Source organism: Caretta caretta, chromosome 1 (assembly GCF_965140235.1).
Source record: "Caretta caretta isolate rCarCar2 chromosome 1, rCarCar1.hap1, whole genome shotgun sequence".
NCBI classification, from domain to species: Eukaryota; Metazoa; Chordata; order Testudines; family Cheloniidae; genus Caretta; species Caretta caretta.
Genome location: NC_134206.1, coordinates 304,317,356 through 304,336,042, shown reverse-complemented (window position 1 = coordinate 304,336,042; position 18,687 = coordinate 304,317,356). Strand labels below are relative to the sequence as shown.

The following is an 18,687-nucleotide window of genomic DNA, read 5'->3' as shown; positions in this document are numbered from 1 at the left end:
GAAGAACGAATTGGCATCAGGGAAATTTAACACAGTAAGAAAGGTTTCAGAGGAACAGCCGTGTTAGTCTGTATTCGCAAAAAGAAAAGGAGTACTTGTGGCACCTTAGAGACTAACCAATTTATTTGAGCATGAGCTTTCGTGAGCTACAGCTCACTTCATCAGATGTAGTGAGCTGTAGCTCACGAAAGCTCATGCTCAAATAAATTGGTTAGTCTCTAAGGTGCCACAAGTACTCCTTTTCTTTTTACAGTAAGAAAGGTGTTACATTCCAAGAAGCAAATTTTGGGGACTTCGGAAAATGTAAGAACATAAAAAAAATTAGTTAATAGCCAAATATGTTAAGCTGATTATCAAGGGCTTTATCAAGTACATTGGGGAAAAAGTAGGTTTAGGGAGGGGGAGGAAATTAATGATGATTCAAAACTGACAGATAATGAACACTGTCTGAAAATAAGTCTGAACAATTGGTAAGAAAGGATGACCCTATAAAATAAATACTGATAAAAGGTAAGTAAGAGTATACCTGGAAAATGTGAGCACCCATATATAAATTGCTCTGGTTGATATGATGGATTAAGAACATTATCCAATGCACCAATAAATATTTTTGAGGGGAAACCCTCTCAAATCCTGAGACTATAGCAAAATAATAAACAAACAGGCTTTTAAAAGTTAGTGGCTAAAGGAAAGTGACAATGGTAACTATAATCCCATAAATTCCGTTTCTATCTTTATTATATGGTTATGCTGGAAGGTATTAACAGCTGCCATCAGTCACAGGCCTGGTTAAAACTGATGGGTGAAATGAGCACTCTTCATTCACAAATGAAGGTGCAGTTAAATGTCCCTTTGCATGGTGATAGCTGAACCATCAGAAGCCACCACCCAAAGCTTGGGCAGCATGGGCTTAGCAGAAGCTAAGGTCTTGTGGTCTGAGGGATTTCCTTGGAGCAGGGCTGTCCCTATCCATATGGAAAGTATGCAGCTGTGTAGGGCACCTGTGTAGCTGCATGCTGCTCCAGCCCCTGCTCCACCTCTTCCCCATGGCCCCCACCCAAGCCCCGCCTCCACTCCAGCCAGCCCTTCCCCTGATCAGGCTCTCTGCACACTCATCAGCAGCGGTAAGTAGAGTGACCCGGACCCAGCCTGCTCCACTCCCCTGGCTCTCAGCCATGCTGCTGGCCTGGGGCTGCGTAGGGCACCAAAATGGCTAGGGATGGCCCTGCCTTGGAGACTGATTGCAAATGCAGAGCTGGGGAATTGATTGGTTGCAGCTGTGTGTCTGAAGCAGAAAGGAAACAGAAAGCCAGGGGAGAGTGAGCAGATAGAGAGAAGCAGTGTAGAATATGGCTCTGACAGGGAGCAGAGACAGAGCTCCTGGTGGCAAAGAACTCACTGGAAGGGAAGGCTTGGCTTTCTGGTTAAGGAAACTGCCTGCGGTTGTTTGTTCCTACTGAGTTCTGGGAACAGGACTTTGTGTACATTTTTTGTAAATGAACAGGATTGCACCAAAGAAATACCTGGCTCCTAATCAATTTCTCCTCCTACTGGGAATAACCTGACAAGGCCCTGAATATTAACTAACTCCTCAGGCTAAACAATATTAATATGTCGTTCTTAAGCTGGTCCTCAGGAAGTATACACGTGAGGGCATTAAATCAAAGAAACAGAATGGTGTGGGCCCTGATACTGAACATAATAGGCCTCCCAGGCACACAAGGCCCCCTGAAAACCCTCTCTCCCAACTACAGAATCTGAAGGAAATAAACTTCCCTGGGGCTTGGGCCAACCCTTGAGGGGAATAAAGTGCTCCACCAACAGCCATAGCTATTCTGCTGTATTCAGATTCTTATACTATGCCTATCACCGCAGTATGGATGCTTTCTAGCTATGCCTCAAACAATGAGTGTAGGGAGGAGTTGTGTATGTATTCCTTGTCAGAGAAGGCAAGATCAAAGTGCTTTCTGCTCTTGGAACAGAAAGTAGTGAGATTAGAGGTGGCTTGTCATTCCTTTGGGAGGCAAATAGCATGGACTGAGACCAGCCTCCAAGAAAGCTTTTTCTCCTGCACAGTCTTTACTCTTTAGAGGATAGCCAGATTTGTTGTGCCAGAGCTGACATCTTCACCTCAGATAAATGTAGTGATTTTTGTAGTCTCCTAGGCCAAGATCTTTAAGAGCCTTGAAGATGAGAACTGAGATCTTGAATTTGACATGATATTTAGTCTGTGAGGAGCAGGTGTAATGAAGGAAGGACAGGTTCAATGTGCTCCCAGTAACTTGTATTCCTGAGGATTCCAGCAGAAGCTCTCCCTTTGTCTTTGCCACCGCTGGACAAATATCACATCACTGGGACTTGACATTTTACAGTTTTGCTCCTGGATACTCTCCCTACGTATGTGTGTGGGTGTGGGGGGAGGGGAGGAGGGGGAAGAGGATGGTATAAGATAGCAGAAGGATCAAGAGGCAGCATGCATCTGACACATTTAATATTGTTTCTCTTTTTGCCAATTAAAAAAGTTTTATATTCTTCCCACTACTGAGCTATGTTTTCCTCTTGCTAGCCTCTATTACGCTAGCAAAAATCCAGTAACCTGAATTGTTAGAAGTTGCCTCCTGAAATTTCATTCCAATGTGAAATTTGCTGAGGACTGCTGCTTTTCTAAGGTCTGGTCTATGCTCCAAAGTTAGGCTGGCATAAGACACCTTGCGTCAATCTAGTTGTGCATGTGTCTATATTAAAATTTGTCTCCCACTGATGTAAGCACCCTATTACAGCGACATAGCGACCACCTCCCTGAGCAGCATTGAGCCATGGTTGATGTACTGAGGTCTATGCAGTGCAGGTGTAGACACCATGTTACATATGTCAATCCTAATGCTCCTCCAGCTGCTGTCCCACAATGCCTGAGACTGATTGCTCTCCTCACAATTGTGCATTCTACTGGCCAGGTGTCATGCAGACCAGAAGACTCTTCCACTCCCTTTTAAAGCCCTGCAAATTTTTGAAATGCCTTTTCTCGATTGTCCAGCTTGGCAAGTACACCTAGCAGTTCTCCCTTGTGTGTAACTTTTGCCCAGCTGACCACGCCAGCCACACGCTCTGCTAAGAGTAGACAAAAGATTAGATCTCCTGGGCTTATGTAGAACAAGAGGCTCTGCAAGCCTTAGAAAAGTGGACGTCTATGAGCAGTTTGCACAGAAGATGCAGGAGCAGGGGTACTACAGGGACCAGCAGCATTGCCACGTGAAAGCAAAGGAACTGAAGCAGGCTACCAGAGGGCCAGGGAAGCAAACAGTTGATCCAGTACCAACCCTTAGGTTGGCTGCTTTTACAAAGCACTGCGTGCCTAGTTGGCAGAGAACCCATCACCATACAACAGATCACTCTAGATGCCTCCAAGGAGTGCGAGTCAGTCCCCTGTGGCCGAGGAGGAGAAGAAAGAGCAGGAGGATGGGGGACATGCGACCCAGAGGGTGGGGATCCAGCTAAGCCAGGACCTGTTTGAGACTCCACTGCAGTCCAGTCAGTCCCAGCAGTCAATCACAGGCAAGTCTGATGCAGGGGAAAGAACCTCAGGTAACTGTGCAAATGTATTTCCCATTACAGTGATGTACAGTTGGCACCCTCCACTTAACAGCTATCGACTTTTCATTAATATACTCGTACCAGAAGAGTTAGCAGTACGAAGAGAGAGATAGCAGTTGTCTGCTTTTCATCCTCCTGTACTGTTAGGCAGTGGGGTGCAATTTGTTTATGTACACGGGGATCTTCCTGAGAGATCTCAATGACGCTTTGATGGAGTTACTTTGCAATCCTCTCTCAAAGGGATCGAGAGATAGCAGCCTTATTTCTTCCTCCCACACCAGTCAGCGATAACTTCAGCAGGCACCATTGCGGTATGCAGGCTAGCACAATAGAGGCCTGAGCAGCTTCGGGATGGCAGCAGCAGCTGGGTTCGCTGTTTTGTCACCCTCAAGAGGAACAGATCAGCTAAAATCACCACAGCCTGTGGAAAATGGTGCCAGTATTTAGTGTCATTGCCCTGTATTCATAGGGTCATGCACCTGAGAAATTCTCTCCTCATTTCCCTCACCCCAGTGGACTGTGCTCACTCTGGCTGGTGCTGTGCACAAGCACTCCAGAACAGAAGTGTCAGGAATCATGTCTTGTTTAAAACTTTAGGGGAGCAAGGGAAGGGAGTACTCAATTTTCTGTTGTGGCTATACTGACAGTGGTACCTCTGTGCATTTATTCTGCAGGTGCTGCCTTTGCAGCCCCTCCACACCCACGGAAGGCCTGAGCCAGATACTGAGGAGAAAGGAGGACTGGGGATGACATGCTCAGCAAGATCATGCAAGCCAGTGCTGCATCAGACCAGGAGCAGAGGGCGTCAAGGGTGAATACTGAAGACTGTATGGCAAAGAACAGAGCAGACACAAGAAAGGCATAGGAAAAGGAGAGGTAGATGCACCAGGACATAATGGGGCTTCTGCAGGAGCAAACAATGATACTGCAGGTTTCAGAGGAACAGCCGTGTTAGTCTGTATTCGCAAAAAGAAAAGGAGTACTTGTGGCACCTTAGAGACTAACCAATTTATTTGAGCATGAGCTTTCGTGAGCTACAGCTCACTTCATCAGATGTATACCGTGGAAACTGCAGCAGACTTTATATACACACAGAGAATATGAAACAATACCTCCTCCCACCCCACTGTCCTGCTGGTAATAGCTTATCTAAAGTGATCATCAGGTGGGCCATTTCCAGCACAAATCCAGGTTTTCTCACCCTCCACCCCCCCACACAAATTCACTCTCCTGCTGGTGCTAGCCCATCCAAAGTGACAACTCTTTACATAATCAAGTCGGGCTATTTCCTGCATAGATCCAGGTTTTCTCACATCCCCCCCACCCCCATACACACACAAACTCACTCTCCTGCTGGTAATAGCTCATCTAAACTGACCACTCTCCAAGTTTAAATCCAAGTTAAACCAGAACATCTGGGGGGGGGGGTAGGAAAAAACAGGAGGAAACAGGCTACCTTGCATAATGACTTAGCCACTCCCAGTCTCTATTTAAGCCTAAATTAATAGTATCCAATTTGGACTCGCCTCCCTTTGTAGTTGTGATGGGATCCCCAGGATACAGCCTGTAACTGAGTACTGCTTTGCCCCCTTAACCGTCTCTCACAATGCTTTGCTAGTGACAAGTAGCAAACCCCTCTAGGTGGTTATCACTTAGCTGGGTGTGGGGCTCCACATGCTGTTGTACTAAGTAGTGTGAATGCTCCCTGAGCTACTCACAAATCACAGAGAAAGGCACCAACAAATGTCCCAAGCCCCCAGTCTTGCACCCCAGAACTGTACAATTCTGCCCTGGTCAGAAGCCTGACCAGTGTAAGTTCATTACCCAGTCTACCCTCTCTCGATGTGGAGAGGACACACACTAGCCTTTGTAAGCAGAGCTGAGATTTCCGAACCACTTCAACCAAAGTGCACACTTTTAGGTAAAAAATAAAACAGATTAATTACAGAAAGATAGATTCTAAGAGATAAGTGGTAGGCACAAAAGGTCAGAGAAAGTTACCAAGAAAATAAAAGGTAAGTATGTAGTCTAAATCTTAAACCTTATCAGATGTGGCAGTATTTGGATCAAGCAGTTTCTCACCCCACGGGATGTTGCAGGTAGGTTAGTTCTTAATACATAGGTTTCCCCTTTAAGCCTGGAACCAGTCTCCTCAGTTCAAGTCTTTCTTCCCAGCATTCTTGTTACTTCTAGTTTAGGTGGTGGAAAAGAAAGGTAAAAGCATGATGCCACTGTTCCTTATTTTATATCCTCAGTCCAGGTGCCAGGAAAACACTAGGCCAGACATGTCCTGGTGGGCTTTGCGGAGTCAGAGTTGAGCAATCCCCCATTATGTGATGCTTGCACAGCTCTTACAGCATTGTAAATCCCTTGTTTACAGCCGCCCTGCAGATGAATGGTCATTTAACAGCCTCCTGGAAGTGGATCCCCTCCTTTGTGGTCACTGGAGAACTGGCAGTGGATGACTCTCAGACTTATTGAAATACATTGTAACAACCAGACGGCAAACTCTCATAACCTCATACACACTAACGATAAGCCTACTTGGATAGAACAATGGGTTTCAGCAGATCATGACCTTTCATATATCTTCTATTTCATACAAAGTAGGCTATGTATCATAATTATATGACAGGGTTAATGTGGGAGTTCGAGGGTGCTGCTTTGAGGTACAGAGTGCCACAGTAGTCCATGGAGAACTCTATTATAGCACCTCCCTAACATTCTATGTGGCATCAAGGGCTGCATCCCTATCCATATCACTACACCCCAGGGGGGCATTAAGGACCACCACAGATTCACGTGTATTGACCTGTGAAAGCCCAGATAGTTGTATTTGTAGCTAAAATTGACATGAATGTTCCTTCCCCTTGTTAAGTTGCATTCCATTAATTTCTTAAGTTAAGGTTTTTTGCTTTTAAGTTGCATAAAGGTTTCTTCGCAGTGTGTTTGTTACTCAAAATTGTATTATTTGGAAAATAATTCAATCTTTATTTGTTCACAACATATGCGGCAGAGTACACAGCAGTTTTGAAAGCAACCAATTACTTATTATACAGTGTGACAACTCAGAGGATCAGTGACAGTGTAACAAACATAAATGTACAGCAAACACCACAACATTAATAGGTGCATTGACTGTGTTATCTTCATAGATGCATACCAAGCACTATACAATTCCTAACAAGCCCCAAAACTGCATGGTTAGGTATAGCACAGGTCACCACACTGCATTGCTATGGCTCACTGTTAAAGTGGTCTTTCAAAGCCTCCCCGAGACCAAGAGCTCCACACTGAGCTCTTCTAATAGCCCTAGTTTCCAGCTGTTCAAACTCAGCGGGCAGCTGCTCCACCTCCACAGCAACGCCTCTCCCCCCGCCCCCCATTCCTTGACAAATATTATGCAGCGCACAACAGGCAGCTATAACCATTGCGATGTTTTTTCCCCCACTGAGATCAAATTTTGTGAATAAAGAACATCTACCAAAAGTACATTCAACTGTCATTTTGCACCTGCTGAGCCACTAGTTGAATCTTTCCTTGGCGCTATTGAGGTGACTGGTGTACAGCTTCATGAGCTAGGAGAGCAAGGGGTAGTTGGGTCCCCCAGGATCACTACTGGCCTTTCAACATTGCCAATCTGCCAGTCAGGAAACTGAATCCCTGCTTGTAGCTTTCTGAATAGTCCTGTTTTCTTAAAGATGAAAGAGTCATGCACCTTCCATGACCAACACTGATGTTGGTGAATCATTCCTAGCAATCCACCAATGCCTGCATAACCATAAAAAACAACAATAGCCCTTTCATTTGATGGACTCTGTGGCCAAGGTGGTCTGGTGCCAAAATAGGGACACTCGTGCCTTCTGTTGCTCCACTGCAGTTTGGGAACCCCACAGCTAAAAATCCATCCACTATGTCCTGTACATAGCTGAGAGTCACAGTCCTGTGTAGCAGGAAACAATTAACAATCCTGCATACTTGCATGACAACAGGCCCCACAGTGGATTTTCCGACTCCAAAATGATTTCTCACTGACCAGTAGCAATCCGGCATTGCAAGTTTCCACAGTGTTATCACCAATTGCTTCTCCGCTGCCAGCACAGCTCTCATTCTGACATTCCTGTGCAGGAGGGCTGGGACAAGCTCAGCACACAGATCCAGGAATGTGGCCTTGTACATCCAAAAGTTCTGCAGCCACTGCTTGTTATCCCAAACCTGCATTATAATGAGATCCCACCAGTCAGTGCCCATTTTTTGGGCACAGAAGCAGTGCTCCACCATTTGAAGCCGCTTTGTAAATGCCACCAGCAATCTTGAATTGATTCTCTGTGTCCCACAGCAATCTATCCTCTAGCAAAATGTCATGTTCCCTGCAGCTCTTCTTGCAGCTTTGCAAATAATGCAGGATTGTGAGTCCTATGCTTGCAATGCTTATGACAATAGTGCAGACCTGTGCAGGCTCCATGTGTCTGTCAGAGATGAAGGACAGTGAAGAGGAATGTATGGATTCATGGGATTTTTTTTTAAAAAGGAGCAAAAATTATGGGATATAGAGGACCTTATGAAATGGAGACAGTTGCATGCTAGGATATTAACCCCTTCCTCCCAGTCACCCCTATGTGACTGGTTTCTGCCCCACCATCATTGCCAAAACTTCCTAAAGAGTGTACTGGACAGTGGCAGGTTGCACATTGGGATACCTACTCATTGTGCACTTCACTGTGCATCCACACAAGCACTCCCAATCAGAGGCCAATTAAGATTTATTGTAGCCTTGGGCCCAAAGAACATTTGGCTCACCCCACATCCTGCCACAGGGACCTACCCCCTGCCAGAGAACCCCACCCCCTGCACCTCCTCTTCCCTCATGGCCTTCCTCCTGGCCTGACCAGAAGCTGAGTGGTGGTAAGAGCTGCCCAGGGAGCCTAGACTACCTGGTGGAGCCCTGGATCCTCCACCTGCCCTGGGCAGCATGTCCCAGGGGGCAGGGACACAGGCAGGTGGAGGGTCTGGGGTTCCCCAGAGTTGCCTGAAGGGCTGAAAGTTGTTTGTAGTGGGGTGTGACAGAGCTCAAACCTCACCACCATAGCACCTCCTGCTGGCGGTTCTGGAATTAGCTCAAGTCCTTCTGCAAGCTGCCCTCCTCCAGTGGTGTCTCACTCGCCATTACTCCCACTTTGCTCTCTCCACAACTCTGGGACCCACATTGCACCCCCACCCCCCTTTGTCCTCTTCTGGGTTCAGCCCTCTAGCTGTGTCTTGCTCTGCTGTCTCCCCCACTTTTGGCGGGGAACCAGCAGTCTATACTCCAGCCGCTCACTTCAGTGGCCTGCTGCAGGCACTAGTCCCTTGCTCCAGGTGCAAACTGCAGTCTGCACTGGCCACTTCCCTCAGGGCAAGTGCAGACAGCCCTAGCACCTTATTTGCTTTTCCTCCAGAGCCTCAGTCTGACAGTAGTCAGCCAGAAGATCCTGCTGCTCTAGTCATGATACTCCTAGGCAGCCAGTCCTTCTCCCTCACAGACCACAGAGAGACTATCCTCTGCTTTGTTGAGCAGCCCTTTATATATGGCCCCTGCTGGTTTTGATTGGCTGCTGCAACAAGCCATCTCCCGATTGGCTCACTTAGTGAGCCCTCCTCTGATTGGAGGGTTCTGCACAGGCTCCCTCTGGCCTGCTTTAACACTTCCTCTTCCTGGTGTGGGGCAATTGCCCCACTACATGGGGGCTGATAGAACCTAAAGACTACCCACTCTGAGAGCCCATTTAGCCAACTTCCATATGTATCATCCAAAACTAGGGGAGCAGCTTATCTAGCTGCTTTTGAAAGCCTTCTATTGTTGCTGCCTCAGTGTATGGCGACACAGAATTTTTAACTCAAGTTAATTGCCAGTTAACTCAAATTAGTTAATATGTTTGTATGTGCTCGTCTGGATAATACAAACCTTTGTTCCTGGATACAAATGTTTAGGTAAACCACAAATGTTTGTGTCCTGGATTCCCAAACATGTTACCTTACTTGAGTTAATTGGGAATCGATTAATGTGACTGAAAAACTTCTAGTCTAGACAATACCTCAGAGTGCATCTTCACTTGAAAAGAAAAGTGTGTTCATAATTTGTGTTAGCTGGTAACTAACATGAGGTAAAATCCTAGACAAGGCAGTTGGTAGTTTTAACATGAGTTAGCAGATGAAGGTAAAGACTATGAGGAAGCCTAGGGTGTATCTCAACCTGCTCATGCATCTGACAACCACAAATCTTTTCTCCTAGTGAAGATGAGGTCTCATTGGCCTGTCGTGGCAAGTCCGGCCTTTTCTGAAATGGAGCAAACAAACAAACAAAACATATTTAAAGTTGGGTATTAGGAAAAGTACGTTGATTTCAGGGCACTTCCCCTAAGTTTATTACCAGTAACCATCTTCAATACCTGAAGTAACGTGTGAGGGAGAAAAATTACATAGACAATCACAGCCTCATTTTTGTAATCTTTTCTCTGCACTATGCATTTTAAATTCCTTTATTCTCCCTTCCGTAATCATATCCTCTAATAGTTTATCATCGTCATCTTCCTTTGAATTCCATCCAGTTTATCAGTATCCTCATAATGGGAGCCCAAATCTGTATACAGTACTTCCAAGTGTAATTTAAACAAAGTTGTATTAAGCAGAATTACCTTTCTTGTCCATATATATAATAGCCTAGTTCGAGGTCCCAGTTAAACCCTTACTTTTTGCAAGCACATTGTGAGCTGTCTAATTTGCTGTCCATCACCTGCAGGTCCTTGTCTGTATTACTGAATTTTTAAACTGGGCCTTAAATAAAAAGAACTGACCTGAATTAGCCCTTTCCCAGGATTTTTAAATTTAGACAATGTACCTCTTTCCCCTCCATCTTCTCCACTAACTCCAGCTGGATTCACAAAGGGATATAGGCACCTAGAAAGTCACTGGAACAACAATGGGATCCACAAAGCCTGAATTAGGCACTTAGGCTCCCTATACAATGAATGAGGAGAGGTAGGTGCCTTAGAATGTGAACCCACAAAAGCCAGCACACTAGTGGGGAGCTGTCTAAGCTAGCCAGTGGGAGATGCCAAGGAGTGTGGTGTATGCTAAACCCAGTCCCTCTCATAGAATTCAGTGCCTAAGTTTGGGCTGCAGGGAGATGCCTATCGCTGCTTGCGATCCACAGCCAAGAAACCCTCTGCTGGAGCTGAACAGCTTAGACACCAAAGCAATTCTTGCAAAAATTGCCAGAGAAGGCACCTCCCTTTCAAACCAGTGGTTAAAGCACGCACGCATAATGGGCAAGACCAAAGTTCAATTTCCCCTCTGCCTGATGGGGAGAAAGGATTTGAATAGAAGGCTCCCGCTCAGGAGAGCACCCTAACTACGGAGCTACAGAATAGTCTGATCCCTCACTCTCTCCTGTTGAAGTGGTTCCACTTTTTATAAATACTTAAACAGTTACTGTGCCAGAGAACAATTAAGAGTGACTCTCTAGTCTGGTGGTTAGGTACCCACCTGGGAGATATTGTAGGCCCGGCTTGGCATGAGTTATTAAACATAAGAGAGGCCTCTTTTTTTTTTTCTTTCTTTCTTTTTTTTTGAAGACAGGATTAGGGAGGAAAATAGATTAGCAGGCTGAAAACAGAAAGTGTGTGCTAACTAAGATAGGTCAGGGAGCTAAGAAACAGAATGTCCGAACTAGCTAAAATAAAAGGATAGAATTCCCATGGAACCATTTACAAAGAACAACATAACAATGGACAAGGTATGTGGGGAATGTAAAGATGACTTAAAGAGTAGGTCGAACACGGACGGTGCATGGACAGAGCATGCTGTAAAGGGATTAGTTCCTAGAACATAATCAAGCCAATACCAAACTGTGTAATGCAATGTATAGAAAATGCAATAAACTGGGTAAATGTATATGAAAGGAAAGAGTTTCTGTGCAGCTTTGAATCTGATGTACACTGCACCCATCCTCTTCATTTAAGTCTGATCAACTCAGCCTAGCATTTCTGTATGCCAAATAAAGATACCCTAGTGACAAAGCCTGAAGTCAAACTGAGTTCTTGGGAAAACAAGTAAAAACAAATCTTAAAAGGAATCCCAAAAGATATGAGATCCAGCATCCAGTCTTCTTCATCCAATGGCTATTTATCCAAAATGGAATGGCTTCAATAGGAGAGACTTCAATAGGAGAGGCCAGTGATTAGGGCACTCTTCTGAAATGAGGGAGAACCCTTCTCAAAACCTCTTTCCTAATCAGGCAGTGCAGGGAATTGAGCCTGTGTGTCCCACATCCTGGCTGAGTGCTCTAACCACTGAGGTAAAAGTTGAAAGGGAGACACCTCCCTACCCAGCCAGATTTTGAATGGGGCACCAGATCAGGCCTGACAGGAAAGTTAGGTGGAGGAACACCTGTCTTCTCCTAGTTTGAGAATCACGCTGGGGCTTAGGCATGAGATAGGCCCCCAAATGCCTAAAGAGGGGCAGCAGCGTGCATGTTCCAAAACAGAAACTTAGGCACTTAGAGAACTTTTACAGCAAAAATTTAGGTGCCAAGTGAGTTTACGCACCTACAGAGTTTAGGTGACAGCCAAGTGGGGGGCTTTGTGGACCGCAGTGGCGCTTAAAACTAGGACTTAGGCATCTAAGTCTCTTTGTGGATCTGGGACTCCTTCCCCACACTCTTGATAATCCCACAGTAACTACCTCTCAAAGATGCTGATGTTGATTGAGCAGAGAAGGTGAGGGGGGATTTTCCAGCACTGTTTCCTCTCCTGTACCAGGGCTCCTGAAGCACTATGGAGAAGGGACAAAGTTGATTATCCCTCAAAAGTTCATGTACAAGTCCACCAGTTCTTCAGGCTGCCTGCTGGAACCATGGCTTGATTCTTCTCCCAAATTACACCCACTACGGCGTTTCTCCATCAGAGGCTGACAGTACTCATGGGGGCATTTCCTCACCCTCTCTCCTTCCCTTCAGAAACTCACATTCTCCCACATAGCTTGAAAACTCCACTCATTAGTGACTAGTGGGAAGCTTTTCTGGACTAGAATGGGTCCCTAAGCTATTAATTTATGTGGAATGTAAGACTTCATTGAAAAACAATTAAGTCTGTAGCCATTATAATATTGCCTATCCCAAGCATGCAACTATTATGTGAACCCTCCCAAATCCTAAGATTGGCTTGAACATCAAGAGATTTTAAATAAGTGCATTTAGTGTGGAGGTTAACCCTTTCCTTTTTGAATCTTCAGAATATACTCAAGTCACAGTTTAAAGCATTTCTCCACAACCATGAGAGCTAGGAACTTATTTTTTTTCATCAGTGAAAGCCAAGATTCTCATATTCACATGAATCCAGGGGCTGAAGCTTTAAGAAAACCCCCAAATATACTAAGAGTTGGCAACACTGGCAGATCATTTATTTCACATCTGGAAGGTCAACTGATGCAACTGATGCAATACTGTCTTTCTGATGGTTCCAGTCTATCCGTTGCTGCTCCTAACCTTTCAAAGCAGCAGCCAGTAAAACCAAGACATGGATTGGTTTCTCTGTTGTTGTTCAGAACCACACAGGCAGCTGTGAAACTGTCAGGAAAGTCAGTTTTATCTTGTTGCTGCTTGGGGAAACAGGCACTGGAGTTATTCGCAAGGAAGGAGAACCAAAAGAAATAAAAGTCTGGGGGATGGGAAAAGTAGAAGAGACCCTTTTCCTCCCTACCTCTAACAGCAGCCACAAAAATCAGAAGCAGACAGAAAGCAGTTCCTCCCCTCCCCTCCTACCCCACCCTTTCAGCAGTATGGGGTGGGTGAGTGACAATGGATACTGACCCATGTCAAAGCCAGGTACATTTGCTAAATAGGCCATATGTGTTTGCCTTTAGGGCCCTGACCCAGGCCATGTTACTGTGGACAAGAAATAGTTTCAATTTCTTTCCCACAACCCTGTGTGTACGACAGGGTGCACGAGGGAGATGACTGGAGCTGCAAGTTTGTAATACACTGATTAATCATCTGGAGAAAAAAAACATGTTGATGGAAATCCCATCACCCTCCCCCTTCCCAGCAGTGTTGGTTGCAGGAGAGTGGGTTTTTCTTCAGGGCACTGACCCTGCAATCTCACAGAGCACCTCCTTCCCATTTGTCTATATCTATTTATTTCCAGTTAGTAGGTTTTGAGTACATATCCTTCCATCTCTCTTCCATCAGCTAAGTTCAACACTCCACTATTGTAAGTTGCAATAGTGATATTAGTTCACAAATCAAAAATAAACATTAAAAAAGCAGAGCTATCATAAAAAGTGTACAGAAAACAGAGCCTGAGATGGTATAACCTTTGTTGCTATCTTTAGCCATGCTATGGTTTCATGTAACCTTTAAGGAACTGATGGCATACTTTATTTACCCTGTATGCCACTGTACGTACTTATGGTACTGTATATATAACTAGAAATGCTGTTCATACACTTTCAGACTGATGGGAAGGTGAAGTCTTTCATGAAGGACTGTTCTTGTGAAACTTCCAGCTGTGTCTTGTAGATCCCAGGAGTTTTGGATAGTCACCCACATGTGGTATTACATTTACTTATAATGGGTAACATGGAAGGTCCAAAAAAGTTAAAATTACACTTAATTTGACCTGCAGCCATGGGTAATAGGCAGAGGAGATGGTTCAGATACCTCCATTTTACACATTTGCTTCTCTATTTAAATTGATTTTTTTCATAGCTCTTGTACCTAAAGGCAGTGAATATTCTGGCTGTAACATCAGCTGCAGAAGCAGCTGTGACTCCAACTGATTTTCTTCCCTGGGGTAAGTATAGCAACAAGATATTTAGATTTGGTTTTTGTTTCACCATAAGCACTTACAAATTCCTGACTTTTAAATAAGTTCTATTTCTCAGGACACAAAATTTGAGTAGTATCCTTAAGATACTAGCTTGCTTAAAGAACAAGATGTCTGATTTTCCAATATCTCTTGTATCTGGTGTCATTATTTACACCTGTGCAAATCAGAATGGTAGCATTCTACACCCACTTTGCATAAATGTAAATGAGGACATACAGTTCGAAACCATGAGGAATCAGTCCTGTTGCATCTGTTCCTATACCACTGAAGTCAGAGGGAGTTTTACTATTGACTTCAACAGGAGAAAGATTGGGGCAGTTGTTCATTTAATAGTAAATTTAGGACTTGTGGATGGTGATAGGTTCATAAAACACTGGAAACAGGCATTTTCTAAGGGCAAATCTACACTACCAGGCTACACTGATGCAGCTAGAGCAATGCAACTGTGCCACTGTAGCGCATCTGGTGAAGACATGCTATGCTGATGGGAGAGAGCTCTCCCATCAGCGTAATTATTCCACTTCCACAAGAGATGGAAGCTATGTCAACGGGAGAGCATCTCCTGCTGACCTAGTGCGGTGTGGATAGTCAATGTAACTTACGTCACTTGGGGGATATCTTTTTCACACCTCTGAGTGACGTAAGTTACATCGACTTAAACAGTAGTGTAGACCAGACCTAACCAGATAATAGGGACAGTACAGGCAATGGCAGTCCAAGTTCCCCCACATTTTGCTGTCTGTGTGCCTCAAGTGTTCTAAAGAGTAAAGTGTTTCAGGAGGGAGAAAGTGGTTTATTTTCCATGCTGATAAACTCCTTGCTGAGACAACTAGAGATGGCAATTGTTCATCTTGGTTTGCAAAACAGACACCTGTCTAGTAGGAATCATCATTGCTAGCTAACATCAAAGACCACTATAGAGCTATCATGAAAAAGTTAATTTAAGTTAATATTTATTAGGAATAAATTTGAATGACTGACCTCAAGGTGAAAGGTAGCAAATCCCCTAACATAGTCAGTCCCGGGAATGGCTACCTTAGGTTAACAGTTGATATTTTTTTTACATAAGATTCTTTTCTAGTTCAGAAAAGAGAGAGCAAGGGAACAGGAAAGCAAAACAAAACAAAAAATAAGGAAACTGCTTAGGGGAAAAAGAGAGACAGCATGGATAAAACTACATGATCCTTAACTGGTATGAAAGGAAAAGTCTGCCCTTATCTCAGTCAATAAAGATGCAAACATTACATTACTAATTAGATGCATCTGTCTTCTATGTTCTGCTCTATTACTTTGTCACTGCTCCAGATTCTGGACTGCATCCCCTAAAGGTGAAACTATCAATACATCTCTCCTTCCTATGCCCTCTAATTGCTCATCTAATTTGCTGGCTATTCTAAAATCTATGTTCCTAATACATGCCTTTCCATGTTTTGGTCCCTCAATTTCCACTCCTTATAGTCTTAAAAGAATATAAGAGAGCAATTTAGAATTCTCCACTTTTCTGATCTCTTACAACTTCATTAGTATCATACCGTTTTCATGTTTTCTTAACATATTGTGAATTTTTAGCACAATACTTTGTTCTGCTGTCACGATGTGTAGAATAATGACCTTTTTGATCTGATTAAATGTTGCAATCCATTCCAGTGGATTGGTAGCTGGTTCCTACAAGAAATCCAGACACCTGCTAATTGCCCTATTATCTGCAAAACTCCTCCAAGTTACTAATATTCAGCTTGAGACACTTCTAAACCAAGCAATCATTGAGTAATTTCCATCTCACTGATCCTATCTTATGTGTTAGGGCTGGTCTACACTAGAAAGTTAGGTATGAAAAATTCAACCCCCTGAGCGACATAGTTAAGATGACCTAAGCCCCAGAATAGACAGCTCTAGGTCAACAGAAGAATTCTTCTGTCACCCTAGCTACCACCTCTCAGAGAGGTGGATTTATTACAGCAATAGAACAACCCCTTCCATTGCTGTAGTAAGTGTCTACACTACAGCGTTACAGCTGTGCCGCTGTAGCACCTCTAGTGTAGGCCTACCCTTAGCATATAGTTAAGCATTAAAACCAATTTGCTGAAACCTGAGAAGATAACTATTTAGTACTAGTTTCAATTTTTGGTTATCTTATGTGATTAATTTCATGCACCTACCTCTTCCACCATTATACGTAGGTAAATCTGTGCAAAGAATTTTTTTTTAGGTCAACTGAGAGTGAATACTAGACTGAAATTACCATTTAAAAGTACTTATTCTTCAATTAGTAAGCATAGGAAGAATGATCTTGTGGTTAAGATATTGGAATGAGAATAAAAATGTTGGTTTCTATTTTTCACTGTGCCACAGATTTATGGCCTGATTCTCCACTGCCTTGCACCTTGTGGGGCAGATTTACCCCTGTGCTGGCAAACAGACACAGAAGAGGCAGTTTGTGTCTCTTCTATTCAAGGTCATAGAATCATAGAATATCAGGGTTGGAAGGGACCTCAGGAGGTCATCTAGTCCAACCCCCTGCTCAAAGCAGGACCAATCCCCAATTAAATCAATAAAATCAATTAAATAGGTCGAGGGTGTGCATGTGGGGGAGGAGGGCAATCCAGTCCTCATTGAGGCTGGCCCCCAGGGAGCTTTGCAGGAGTGAAGAATCACTGGAGCACTCCAGTCCAGAATAGCTCCTGTGCCCAGGATGGCTGTGGGGGAAGCCTAGAACCCTCCTGCACCACACATATTCCCTGAGGGCACCTACATTCAAGCTAGCTAGATACAGGGACTGCAGGGAAACAATAAATTGGTTCTAGATTATTTATATCCACTTGTGAAAAGTAGGTATAACTCACTACAAAATCAGAAAGATAAATTGTTTTATACCACTTTGCACAGGTGGAAATGAAGAGACAAATGTACCAGACCACAGAAAATCAGGCCACCTGTCTTCCCTTGAGGCAATAATGTGACAGATTTTTGTTACCAATTTGCCTGAAGCGTCAGGTGATCAGACTAAGGCCACAGGATCGTTAAGGGAGGAGATGACGGAACACACCAAGTGTTTAAAAATTTTAAAGCTTTATTGATAAAATAATAAAATAACAGCAGAGTGTGCTGGAAATGCTTCACCTCACTTAAAGGAAGGAAGAAAGCATTAGTGCCCCAAGCCCTAACCCACTTTCATACTCACATACACTCGACCCAAAGCTGGCCAAGCCTGGGTGCAACGTAAGAAGAAGACGGGGGGGGGGGGAAGGGTGGACAGGAGTGCTGTCCTGGGCCCAGGTCGTCCGAGGATCCACTGTGATCTTCAAGTTGCTCCAGCTTTCAGGAGGGTTTTAAGTCCCAGGCTCCTTGCGGGGGAGGAGGGGGTGCTTCGTTCAGGGACCTTTGCTTCTGGTGCCCTCTGTGCCAGTTCAAACCAGCTTTCCATGGTGTTTTTAGCTTTTTTAAAACATCCTGGCTCCAGGGACGCAAGGCTTGGCTCCCCCTCTTGCCATTTTGCCAGTGTTTTTAATTTTTGCAGTTTTAGACCTTGTGGGTTTTTTTGTTTTTGCTGGCCTTACTTGCCTTGCTTGTTATGGGCTGGCTTTGCAGGTCTGTTTAGTTTAATTTTTCTTTTTTACGGCTGATTGGTGGATTCCAGGCCCCCCTCTTTCTTGGCAGGCAGCCGAGAGTCAGATGTGTGCCATGGCCTTGAGCTGGCTGGAGTCAGCGTCTTATTTTCGGGCCCAGCAGGAGCGTGGAGTTAACCTGTTTTTTGCTCTTTTCCGTCCCCCGTCCTGTCCCCCCCGGGCCTCTCACGACCTGCAAAAAAATCCTCCATTTCACACTCATTCACACCTTTGACCCTTTTCAAAATACCCTACAATGCTTGCAACAGCGTTAGCAATATACAAAGCTGATCTGCCTTCCCCAGGGGACCCTTTGAGGGAAGGGGCCATCAGGGTGTGACAATAAAAGGTTAAGGCTTAGACCCACAAAGAGACTTAGGCATTGCAATGTTCAGTGTTGCAGCATATAACTTTTAGGTGTCTTGAAAAACTCTGCAATCCAAAAACCCTGTGTTAGGTACCTCAGCTCCCTATACAATGCATGAGGAGAGAGAAGTGCCTGAGAATGGGATCCACAAATGCTAGTACGCTAGGCAGAGAGCCTGCTACACTAGCCAATGGGAGGTTTCAGAGTAACAGCCGTGTTAGTCTGTATTCGCAAAAAGAAAAGGAGTACTTGTGGCACC

At 44.4% G+C, this 18,687-nt stretch overlaps 1 long non-coding RNA gene across 1 annotated transcript in view; it reads right to left on the bottom strand.

Annotated features, from left to right (window-relative positions):
* LOC142070917 (uncharacterized) overlaps nt 1-18,368 on the bottom strand; it is a 38,010-nt gene extending 19,642 nt beyond the window's left edge. Inside the window, exons 1-2 of the long non-coding RNA XR_012666837.1 lie at nt 17,638-18,368; nt 12,313-12,402 (exon numbers count right to left, since the gene is read on the bottom strand). This is a non-coding gene — a long non-coding RNA (uncharacterized LOC142070917). The remainder of the gene's footprint in view (nt 1-12,312; nt 12,403-17,637) is intronic.
* Between the last annotated feature and the right edge of the window lie 319 nt (nt 18,369-18,687).